The 13293-nt window shown below is 39.6% G+C and overlaps 1 long non-coding RNA gene across 3 annotated transcripts in view; it reads left to right on the plus strand.

Annotated features, from left to right (window-relative positions):
- The window catches only part of LOC133630165 (uncharacterized), a 66206-nt gene extending 53704 nt beyond the window's left edge, over nt 1-12502 (plus strand). For 2 of the 3 annotated variants that reach the window (XR_009821199.1, XR_009821198.1), the window contains 4 exons: nt 4054-4094; nt 4288-4421; nt 7555-7633; nt 7734-7894. This is a non-coding gene — a long non-coding RNA (uncharacterized LOC133630165). Of the gene's footprint in view, nt 1-4053; nt 4095-4287; nt 4422-7554; nt 7634-7733; nt 7895-7966; nt 8082-11843 lie in introns of those variants that run through there. The other variant, XR_009821200.1, reaches the window with a different exon arrangement.
- Nucleotides 12503-13293: the final 791 nt, after the last annotated feature.

Here is a 13293-nt window from a genome sequence, read left to right on the forward strand (position 1 = left end):
ACCATACCCTCCTTTGAGAACTACTGGTTTAGCCTATAAAAAATCATTTGTCCCACACATCATTAGACTGTACAACTCCTCTTTGGGGGGGGCTAGGATGACAGGGAATGCAAAACAATAACAGTACAATGCTGTTTCATAACACGGTCGCTAATGCCAAGTTTCTCTTGTTATATTCTTATTTTACTGTTCTCTTTTTATTTTCCTTGTAATATTTTTCTATTTTGTTTCCATCCATCCATCCATTTTCTACCGCTTATTCCCTTTTGGGGTCGCGGGGGGCGCTGGAGTCTATCTCAGCTACAATCGGGCGGAAGGCAGGGTACACCCTGGACAAGTCGCCACCTCATCGCAGGGCCAACACAGATAGACGGACAACATTCACACTCACATTCACACACTAGGGCCAATTTAGTGTTGCCAATCAACCTATCCCCAGGTGCATGTCTTTGGAGGTGGGAGGAAGCCGGAGTACCCGGAGGGAACCCACGCAGTCACGGGGAGAACATGCAAACTCCACACAGAAAGATCCCGAGCCTGGGATTGAACCCAAGACTACTCAGGACCTTCGTATTGTGAGGCAGACGCACTAACCCCTCTGCCACCGTGCTGCCCATTTATACCCTTATTAGTTACTGTTTACTTTTTACTTCTTCTTCCTGAGGGAACTCTCCTGAAGGAATCAATAACGTGTTATCTGTCTATCTATCTGTTTATTATTACCCCAAGCACAATTCATAACGTCATGCTCATCTTGCAGACAGTTATTTCCATTTAGTTTTATTCTCTACATGTAATTCTACATGCACCAATGTCACATAGAAATTTGCTTTCTTTGTTATTTATTTACATTATTATTTCTGGTTTACTTGCTGTCTGTTTACTTAAGTTCTCATATTTTGGTCTGTCTTCCTTCTGATTAGAATTTGTTTAACGCTTCTCTACGTTTTGTTTTGACTATGGCACTGAGTGTTGGCGATTCTTATCTGTACTTCCTCAGACTCTATGATTCACAGATGTTTTTAGATGTTTTAGAATATAGATTTAAATTTTACTTCATCGTGATTATTCTTGAAATAATAAAAATGTCAATATAATTAAATAATCAATTTACCTTTATTAAATTAAATTTTATTTAATGTGTTTGCTATATCATTATTAAATCAAAGCTACAATGTGTTCCAACCTATGATGTGCGTGTGTGTGTGTGTGTGTGTGTTTGTCTCAACTTCCAGACAGGAACTGGATGGATCAGATAAGCAGCAAGGCTGTTCAATACAGTATATTACACACATAATTAATGACTAATGAATTTAACAATGCTTCAATGTCCCAGTCCAAATGTATGTATTGATATTTAAATGTTTATTTATTCATATACAGTATATTTTATTTTTCCTATTATCAAAACCAACCTGTCAGCCTTCTCTTCAGATTGAGTACAGCTGTCCACTATATATATATATATATATATATATATATATATATAGTTTTTTATTTATTTATTTATTTATTCTTTAAACCTAGCTCAATGCTAAACTAATCCAATGCTATGCTAACTCAATGCTAACCTAGCTCAATGCTAACCTAACAGTGCCACTCCTCCTCGAACCACGTCTCATGCAGCTGTCACTTACACAGCCTCGTCACAATGACACACTCTTATTTCAAAATGTCTCCCAGCTGAGCTTCCTTTTTCTTTTATATGCGTCACACACAGAGAATTCACCAGAGAGCGAGAGCCTCAGAGGGGCCTTTTTCCGTACTCAAAATCTCAGTGCCTTCTTACAACTATAATATCGCACAGTCTCAATCACCAGCACAGTAAAAAACAAATTCAAATGACTGGACTTCGCTCGCAGCGCCAAAGAGGGGGAGTACTGGGCTTCCCTGCTTAGGCTGCTGCCTCCGCGATCCAACCTCTTGATAAGCGGAAGAAGATAATTATATGGATGGATCATTCACTCATATGTTTTCTGTACATAACTTTGTCTATTTTCTCACAAGCACACACATTTTGGACAATTTCCCAGTTTGCAGATCAGCGGGGCTGTGAGAAAAAGCATGAAGGGAGGTTGCGAGAGGGGGGGGGGGGGGGAAGGGGGGAATTAAACCAGATAAGAAACCAGGTGCTACACAAAAGTTATTTAATTACGCATATATCTAAATGTACCAACATAAACTGACTCACTCAATACACACACATTTCAGCATTCATCATTATACACACACATTTATAAATTACAATACCACCCCATGTCCGGACAAATATAAACAACTAATGCACGCGTGCTTTTGTGGAATCGGCCCTCTCATATCACAAAAACCAGGTTCCATCATTGCTCATACAACGGCGATTAACCCGTTTCATTGGAGCAGCACCTGCGTTATCAAACTGACCAACACGGATCACTGGCCTAAAGCGCCATAGAATCACTAGGAATCACCCAGCAATCCTACAGACATCGTGTCTGGTCAGTCCCATACAGTTTCACCAAGTTTCACCAAAGCTCTACCATATGGAGCCCGAGACGCCACCTGTCTATTCTGCAGCCATTAAACAGATTCGTGACAACTTGGCTCAGTTGATCTCCTTTACCGGAGTTACTGAATCGTCACCTAATATGAGGCTTTTTTACACGCTGAGTCACAAGGACTAGGGACCGCTGCAGTTTCCACATAGACAGGTGTCTCGCACTTTCATAGACTTCATAAATTTGTGTGGGCCAAATGTCACACCACTTAGCAAACCCTGCCTTAAATTTAGCTGTATCCAACTTTGGCTAATTCCGATGCGCTTGCAGAAAGAAGCATCCTCTGCCAACAACGACAGAGGATGAAGAGGTTAACAGAAATTTTTCGTTTCACATGGTCTATGCTTCAAAAACACTCCAAACCACCAAAATTCTATTAACAATCCCCTTATAGCTAAAAACAAGAAATCACAAGTTTTCAACAAACACACAGACAAATGATCACATATAAAAAAAACTCAAGCCAACCAACACATGCCCCAGTCTAGGTTGTTTTTGGAGAACCTGCTAGGCCTATATTTTATGAAATAAAAATTCAGTTTTCGTCTTACCGATCCCGTTTCTCTTCAGACAGATAACTTTTACACAATAAGCAAAATAGCTTACCTTGTATTAGATGTGCGCGTGCAAGCGTTGTCTGCCTGAGAGAGAAGCCGGGAGCGGATGTTGACTTGCAGAGTTCTGGACCATCCTAGTTCGTGACGCCAATTTGTGTAGTGGAAAGTCCAGGTTGTCAATGAGAACCAAAGTAGATTTAACACAAGAGTTTTATTTTACTCATAATCAAATGGTACAATGGTTGGGTTGAGTTGTCGAGCACACAGAAAGTTTTCCCCCGGGCGCGCCCGACAGCATGGAATAATCGCTACCAAAACACTCTCTTCGTTTGACTTTATCCCTTTCTTATCTCTCTTGTTAGTGCGTCAATGTCTTTTTCTTTTCCCTATCTGTTCCATAACAACTCGAATCCTTTAGACAGTCAACACATTCTGTAGACAGGTTGGCATGACTTAAAATTCACTTTTGTCCCACACCCTGCCGGGGACACAGAATAGAAGAGAAATCAAAATGAGCATACATTCTTGACAGACATGAAATATAGGTCAAAGGTCAGAAATTCTACTACAAGTTCATCCAACAGAACATACAATAGTCAGCGGTAGAGGTTGGGTCACTGTTTTACTGGTTTCCCAAAGCTGGGATGATAGTTTAATGGCAGCAAAGGGAGAGAACACACTTTTGAAAACGTGACAGCATTAAAGTAATTGGCTTGAAAGGGCAGCATGTTAAGATTGTGATTGGAAGACATGCGTCTAAGCTAATGGACCGTAGCAGAGGAAGTGGAACGCTGTTCCGTGACTTAGAGGACATTCGCAAGGAGATGGCTGAACTTTTGCCAAGCTTCATTTGTTGCAGTAATCTCGAAGGAAGTAGTAAGAAGACGAGGTTCTATCAACAGTCTTTGGTATTGGTTTTTGCAGTTATCTCTTAAAAACGACAACTTTTTTTTTCCCATCAGCTTGTTTGGTTGGATTGAAGAAGATGAGGAACAAGCAGATGGTGAGGAGAGCAAGGGGACAGTTTGAGATACAAGATGCTTTGTACCATGCAGCACTTTTTGTGCCCTGCTGCTGTTGGCCAACTAAGGCAGGTCAAAGCAATATTAAGTCTCACACACACACACACACACACACACACACACACACACACACACGTCTCCTTATGTAAATACATTTCCGCAATGGTATGACAGGGGCGGATAGATGGAACTACATGATGCTACAGAGAGCATACAGCTCAATACTTCAAAACCAGAGCGAGAGAGAGAGAGAGGACTACCAAGCCTAGTAATGGAATGACCACGCTGCCCCCTACTGGTGGTATGAGGTACGATCTTGGGAACACTGCAGATGATCTTGTCCTTCCCACTGCAGCATACAACAAGTAAGGTCCTATTGCACTTTTTTTTCTTGCGTAATGGCTCCCTAACGATATAATGTCCTCACAACACAGAAGCTTTCTTTGACATACAAATGGTGTAACTGTGTCATGACAAATAAATGCACTCATTGTCTGTGAACGTATATAGGCCAGACCTGGGCAAATTAAGACCCGGGGGGGGGGGGGTCACATGCGGCCCGTTAAGCTTTTCAATCTGGCCCGCCGGACATTACCAAATAATTTTTCTAGATCTTTAAGATGGAAACTGTAGCTGCCATTATAATGTGCAGTGATGTTTTCAAATGACCGTAAGTCTTGAACTATACAAAGTATTTCAATGGTTGGAACCTGCACTTTTGCATGATATACTAGTTACTATGGTAATCTAATTAGTTACTATGGTCATCTAATTCACAGCAGCTCAGATGAGGCACCAAGCAGTGTGGGTGGAGAGCGTTTCCACAGAGTGTTTCCAGAGCGGCCAGCCTGAAATGTGGGTGTCAGAGACAGACGCGGAAGGAGATTTTTACAACAAAGTTCTAAAGCTTAGTGATGTATCAGATTGTAGGTATTTCGGTGTTTGTTGCATTTTTGTTACGTTTCGCTTGATTGTAAAAATATGTCGATCGAGAGGGGGTGTGACTAGGGATGATGTTTGATAAGAAATTATCGAGTTCGAGCCCATTATCGAATCCTCTTATCGAACCGATTCCTTATCGATTCTCTTATCGATTCCAGATAGGTTGTTGTATATGGAAAAAACCCACAATATTTGGTTTAACAAAAGCTCACTTTTATTTTATAAGAAAAAAATAAAATAAAATAAATAAATAAATAGACTGTTACCCCCCTAAAAAAAAAAAAAAAAATATATATATATATTGACTGTTGTTACCCAAAGTATATTAAGTGGGATTTTTCAGAAAAACAAATATATACAGTAACACAAAAACAACCTGTCTCTGTGATCACTATAGGTGTATAAATAATAATATAGTGTTAAATAAAATCAGTCCCTTGGGCACAAAACTGAAAATAATACAGCTCTCCAAAAAGTGCACTTCTGCTGCTATTGGAACATACTAACTACACACACTATGACACTAAGAACACCACAGTCATCAATCAACAATTCTTCTTCCCTTACATGAGAGCGAAGCCTGGCAATAATTGCATATTGCCTGTTCTGCCCTCACTATAGGTGTTGAGGTTATACAGCTTGGCGGACAGCTAACAAACAATCCAAGACGTCTAATAAAGTTCCAAAGCAGATTAATCCATTTAGGCTCTTTATTGTTGTTGATCTTGCTTTGTCTTTTCCTATCTTTACTTTTGTCTTGCACTGGACTGTTATTTTTATTTATTTTTTAAACTGAAATACACACAATGACAAATGTATAAGCTATGTGATTCAATGAACATACTGAAATGTAATACACAGTATGTAAATATTAGCTTCACACAAATATACAGTACTATCATCAAACAAATACTTCTGAGTGTTGAAAGTATTTCGATGGTGGAAATACACGACTGGCAGCCATTTTAAGTCCTCAAAACATCCATTGAAACAGTGCACAAAAATCGTTTTTCAATAGACATCTTACTATCAAATTGAAACACTTTCCACCTTAATATTGAGTTATATAAACAAGTTAAACAGTTTACTTACAGACTTATCTTTTCCAAGGCTTGTAGGAGCTAACACAACTTGTCTACTTCTCAATTGTCTCAACTCGGAAGTGCCCAAACTAATGACGTGTAGTATTTTTATATCGCCACAAGGTGTCAGTAAGAGTCTACAATCAAATGGGCATAACATTGCAGGTCCCACAGGGCATTTTCTTCTGGGAAGGGATTCGAATAAAGAACCAACTCTTTTTCTTTACTATAGTGGTCTCGATAACGGGTACCGGTTCTCAAAAAGGGATTCGAGTCTGAGGACTCGGTTCTTTTCTTATCGAACAACAGGGAAAAACCGGTTTCGAGCATCATCCCTAAGTGTGACGTTTATATGTTGTCAATAGTCAGTGTTTTATCGTTCATAGTTAATATTGTAAATCCTGCATTCTTTATTTACATGTACATTCTGGGGGTCTCATTCAGTAAAAAAGAGTAAAATTCCATTCCGTTTTTTTAAGGCGGTCTGTCACAACGTTTTTAGCATTCAATCAGACATTATTGTGAGGTTTTGTATTAGTGTTCCTAAAAATAGATATACCGGCCCTGCAACACAATTTTTTTCTCTAAATTTGGCCCCCGAGTCAAAATAATTGCCCAGGCCTGGTATAGGCAGAATCCGGCCCGCCAGCGTCTACAATCTAGACTAGACTAGACTTCCTTTTATTGTCATTCAAATTTGAACTTTACAGTACAGATAATAATTACATTTCCTTGCATTAGCTCATTGTAGTGCAGGATAAAAGAGCAATACGGTGCAGATATAAATAAATAGATTACTGTACAGATAAATATATTGTACTTTTTCATATGCATCCATGTTTATAGATGTATGTTATATTGTCTTCATATTCCAGCGAGCTAATCGTTTGGGGGGGAATTGAGGGAATTATTTTTATGACGTCTGACGTCTCAAGTTAAAAAGAAATATTCGGGCTGTCAAGAGATTACTTTTTTTAATTGGATTAGGTGGCGACTTGTCCAGGGTGTACCCCGCCTTCCGCCCGAATGCATCTTAGATAGGCTCCAGCACCCCCCGCGACCCCAAAAGGGACAAGGGGTAGAAAATGGATGGATGGATTAATCACACTCTATACCTCTAATTAATCACGGGTTATTATTTGCTTGCATAAATAAAATTTGCTGAATAAAATAACCCAATATTTGGGTACAAATGCAATTTAGTAGTCAGAATGTCACACAGAAACGTTTTTTAAATGTTTTACTGAACTGCAAGTCATTGATTTGCTCAAAACTTTGTGAAAATAAGTAGAAAATTAAGTGCACATTTTGCAAATAATGTACAGTTACTAATCGATAATGTAGTAAATGCACTCATAAACAATTTAACATTGCTCCATTTAATCTTATTTAGTCTAATCTTATTTACCTTTTTCAGATGACAATGCTGATCTCTTTTTTTGGTACAATGCGACCCCAGCTCACTATGATTACTTACAGATGTCCAAGGTTCTCCAGTAAGCAAAATAAATTCACATTCAGTCCCTAGTTGCAAGTTGATGCTGTTGTTTGTGTAGTACAGTTGGTTTGACCTTGCTGTAATTGTGCCTCTTTAAGGTACGACAGATCAACTGTGGTAATTTGAACGATATCTTCTTCCAGGACTTGGTCTTCACATAAATTAGATGTCCTGCATGCGGTGGCTGTCCGTTTAGGAAAGGTACTGTTTAACGTAACTGTGCTACTTTTGTTGACAACATTAAAATCAGTAAACTTTTGCCAGCTTAGCGTTCTCCTCTGCTTCTTATCAATGTACTTAGCTAGCATTCATGCATTCTACCTTATGGAAGCATCAGGTTCAAAGCCATGCAAGCAAATTGCTCTACCGAAAGGAAAGGACTATTTTCCGCCATGAGAAGAGGTGGCATCCCTGCAGCAATTGCCTGCTGCGCGCTTCGTTCAGAGGTGGGTGGTGCTTCATTTCCGTGCTCAGATTACGGTTAAAGGCCTACTGAAACCCACTACTACCGACCACACAGTCTGATAGTTTATATATCAATGATGAAATCTTAACATTGCAACACATGGCAATACGGCCGGGTTAACTTATAAAGTGCAATTTTAAATTTCCCGCCACACTTCCGGTTGAAAACGTCTATGTATGATGACGTATGCGCGTGACGTCACAGCGGCAACGGAAGTATTGGTACACCATTGAATCCAATACCAAAAAGCTCTGTTTTCATCTAAAAATTCCACAGTATTCTGGTCATCTGTGTTGGTGAATCTTTTGCAATTTGTTTAATGAACAATGAAGACTGCAAAGAAGAAATTTGTAGGTGGGATCGGTGTATTAGCGGCGGACTACAGCAACCCAACCAGGAGGACTTTGAGTTGGATAGCAGACGCGCTACCGTGAGTACAGCTTTGGCTTCCAAACATTTGATCGCTTGCCCGTACGTGCGTGTCGCTATGTGCATGTCACGTACGTAACTTTGGGGAAATATACACTACCGTTCAAATGTTTGGGGTCACATTGAAATGTCCTTATTTTTGAAGGAAAAGCACTGTACTTTTCAATGAAGATAACTTTAAACTAGTCTTAACTTTAAAGAAATACACTCTATACATTGCTAATGTGGTAAATGACTATTCTAGCTGCAAATGTCTGTTTTTTGATGCAATATCTACATAGGTGTATAGAGGCCCATTTCCAGAAACTATCACTCCAGTGTTCTAATGGTACAATGTGTTTGCTCATTGGCTCAGAAGGCTAATTGATGATTAGAAAACCCTTGTGCAATCATGTTCACACATCTGAAAACAGTTTAGCTCGTTACAGAAGCTACAAAACTGACCTTCCTTTGAGCAGATTGACTTTCTGGAGCATCACATTTGTGGGGTCAATTAAACGCTGAAAATGGCCAGAAAAAGAGAACTTTCATCTGAAACTCGACAGTCTATTCTTGTTCTTAGAAATGAAGGCTATTCCACAAAATTGTTTGGGTGACCCCAAACTTTTGAACGGTAGTGTATGTTTCTTGCTGACTCTGATGGCGGCCGGGGTGTCATCGAAAGCTACAACGCCCGCCGCCGCTCCGTAGCTAAGCTAGCTTCAAACGCGTCGTTAGCAACAGCATTGTTAAGCTTCGCCAAGCTGGGAATTATTAACCGTGTATTTACATGTCCACGGTTTAATAGTATTGTTGATCTTCTGTCTATCCTTCCAGTCAGTGGTTTATTTATTTTGTTTCTATCTGCATTTGAGCCCGATGCTATCACGTTAGCTCAGTAGCTAAACAGCTTCACCGATGTATTGTCGTGGAGATAAAAGTCACTGTGAATGTCCATTTCGCGTTCTCGACTCTCATTTTCAAGAGGATATAGTATCCGAGGTGGTTTAAAATACAAATCCGTGATCCACAATAGAAAAAGGAGAAAGTGTGGAATCCAATGAGCCCTTGTACCTAAGTTACGGTCAGAGCGAAAAAAGATACGTCCTGCACTGCATTGTAGTCCTTCACTCTCACGTATCTCATCCACAAATCTTTCATCCTCGCTCAAATTAATGGGGTAATCGTCGCTTTCTCTGTCCGAATCTCTCTCGCTGCATTGTACACAATAGGGAAATGTGAGCAGCCCTACCCCCTGTGACGTCACGCTACTTCCGGTATAGGCAAGGCTTTTTTTTATCAGCAACCAAAAGTTGCGATCATTATTGTCGTTGTTCTCTACTAAATCCTTTCAGCAAAAATATGGCAATATCGCGAAATGATCAAGTATGACACATAGAATGGATCTGCTATCCCCGTTTAAATTTTAAAAAATCATTTCAGTAGGCCTTTAAGTCTCAGTGATAACATCATATTTAGATTGTTACTGTGAATGCTTTAGTAAGCAAGATGAGATAAAAGCTAAAAAGAAATGAAAGACGGTCAGCAGGACTTTTTTAATTGCAAACAGTTGATCCGACATGTCAAGACACTTCCTCAAACCAATCACACACTTTTCCGGCTTCAAAATAAAAGCGCTACGCTATACATCCGGTTTAACTAAATTCCGGGTTTCACCTTAATGTATTTCATTGTGGCAGTGCGCCACGGCTTCATATTAGCTGCCACACCTAACAAAATTAAGTAATATAATGTATTGTCGCGTACAGAAGAAAATGAAGTCTGACGCTCTTCTTTTTTTTTTTTAGCTTTTATTACCAATTTTTTGCTAACAACGGACCCAATTCCATCCAGTATTCCCTCCTTTCACACACGTCTGCCTCCGTGCTTCACTCCTACACACACAAGTCTTCTTCATTCCCCGCCGACACTGTGTTCACAGACCATGGGAAAATGACCATCATAATACACTAACATGCACATTAACGCCAGCAGGTAGTTACAGTAAATGGCTATATATAGTTATTATTTGTGCACTATTAACTAATGATACACCAAAACACCAGATGTTTCTGGCTGGCTGAAATATTGTGTAAATTATTTTATAACATATTCTGGTCGAGTCGTCAATCAAAGAATGATTAGCAGGCTGAATATAACATTTGATTAATTATTAGAGAAGATTGAAACATTGTCATGCAGCAAGATGAAGACCATTAACTGTATAACATGTAATGTAGAGAATATCAGAAGCATTTATTCAGGTAGAAAATAGGCTAGACCCCCTGTGACTCCAAGCGGTAGAAAAGCGGGAGAAAATGGATGGATGGATATTACATCTTTGACAATCAAAGCAGGATCATAACAATACATATTTTGTGTTGTTAATGCGTCAAACTGGTATCTAAACATGGTGTCGCCCCTCCTCTGAATGCAGGTGCTCTTAAATCAGGAATACAAAATCTGGCAAGACACCAACACACAGTAGGCAATTTATTTAAAATTGTCAGTAAATGGTGTGTTTGTGTTTCCACAACCTTAAAATATATATATATATATATATATATATATATATATATATATATATATATATATATATATATATATATATATATATATATATATATATATATATATATATATATATATATATATATATATATATATATATATATATATACACACACATACAGTACATATTTGGTCAAGTTTTAGTTTTCCTCTGCGTTTGTCTTGGTTTCCTGTTTTTGGTATCCAGTCAGCACTCTTATTTTGGTTATTTCCTGATTATCTCCCTGAGTGCTTTGTCCCTTCAGCTGTGGCTGATTGGCACGTGGCCACACCTGGTGCCAATCAGCCAGCTGCTATTTAAACCTGTCCTGCCCTCCAGTCACTGCTGGATTATTGTCATTTATACTTGTTGTTGTAGCTCTGTCTACTTCTGTCCACTCTGTTCCTATCATAGTTCATCCTGCTCGTTTCTTGCCACGTGAGTTTTGTTTATTCGTGTCACAGTAAGTGTTTTAGTTTCTTGTCCACAGTTAGCCTTTGTGCTATTTTAGTTCATAGCCTAGTTTGTTCTCCGCCTTGTGCACGCCTTTTGTTTGTACCCTTTTGTTTGTTTTTTGCCATAGTATTTAATTAAATCATGTTTTCCCGTTCAATGCCTGCCATCATCTCTGCATCTTGGGGTTCGTCGCCAAAAAACTTTGACAGATATACTTTTTTATCATGGACAGATAATTTACAAATGTTTAATACCATGACCGGAGTTATTTTGCTTTAATTAAATGTTTTTTAAATGTTTTTACATTTTTGTTTCATCTGACCACAGAACTTTCCTCCAGAAGGTCTTATTTTGGTCCATGTGATGTCACCTGTCAAAAATTGAGCTGTTTGGCCACAATACCCAGCAATATGTTTGGAGGAGAAAAGGTGAGGACTTAAATCCCAGGAACACCAAGCCTACCATCAAGCATGGTGGTGGTAGTATTATGGAACTGGTGCTTTACAGAGAGTAAATGGGACAATGAAAAAGGAGGATTACCTCCAAATTCTTCAGGACAACCTAAAGTATGACCCAAAGTCCTGACTTAAACCTGTGGAAAATGCTGAAGAAACAATTCCATGTCAGAAAACCAACAAATTTAGCTGAACTGCACCAATTTTGTCAAGAGGAGTGGTCAAAAATTCAACCAGAAGCTTGCCAGAAGCTTGTGGATGGCTACCAAAAGTGTCTTATTGCAGTGAAACTTGCCAAGGGACATGTAACCAAATATTAACATTGCTGTATGTATACTTTTGACCCAGCAGATTTGCTCACATTTTCAGTAGACTATTGAGTCTACTGAAAATGTGACCAAATCATAAAAGAACCAAACTTCATGAATGTTTTTTGTGACCAACAAGTATGTGCTCCAATCACTCTATCACAAAAAATAAGAGTTGTAGAAATTATTGGAAACAAGACAGTCATGACATTATGTTCTTTACAAGTGTATGTAAACTTTTGACCACGACTGTATATATTGTAATTGTGTATGTATATTCGAGCATATGTAACTGTGTGCGTGTATGTATGTATGAATGAATGTACAAAACCCAAAACCAGTGAAGTCGGCACGTTGTGTAATTTGTAAATAAAAACAGAATACAATGATTTGCAAATCCGCTCATGTTGGCAGCGACAGTAAAACCTGGAGAGGCGTGATTGGGAAGAATGGCTGCCCGGATCTGAACCCGAGCGGTGTTTTGTTATTGGACTTTTGTGCCCGTCACAGATTGTCCATAACAAACACCATGTTCAAACATAAGGGTGTCCATATGTGCACTTGGCACCAGGACACCCTAGGCCGCAGTTCCATGATCGACTTTGTAGTTGTGTCATCGGATTTGCGGCCTCATGTTTTGGACACTCGGGTGAAGAGAGGGGCGGAGCTTTCTACCGATCACCACCTGGTGGTGAGTTGGCTGCGATGGTGGGGGAGGATGCCGGACAGACCTGGCAGGCCAAAACGCATTGTGAGGGTTTGCTGGGAACGTCTGGCAGAGTCTCCTGTCAGAGAGAGTTTCAATTCCCACCTCCGGAAGAACTTTGAACATGTCACGAGGGAGGTGCTGGACATTGAGTCCGAATGGACCATGTTCCGCACCTCTATTGTCGAGGCGGCTGATTGGAGCTGTGGCCGCAAGGTAGTTGGTGCCTGTCGTGGCGGTAATCCTAGAACCCGTTGGTGGACACCGGCGGTGAGGGATGCCATCAAGCTGAAGAAGGAGTCCTATCG

The sequence above is a fragment of the Entelurus aequoreus genome, linkage group LG15, assembly GCF_033978785.1.
Source record: "Entelurus aequoreus isolate RoL-2023_Sb linkage group LG15, RoL_Eaeq_v1.1, whole genome shotgun sequence".
Lineage (NCBI taxonomy): Eukaryota > Metazoa > Chordata > Actinopteri > Syngnathiformes > Syngnathidae > Entelurus > Entelurus aequoreus.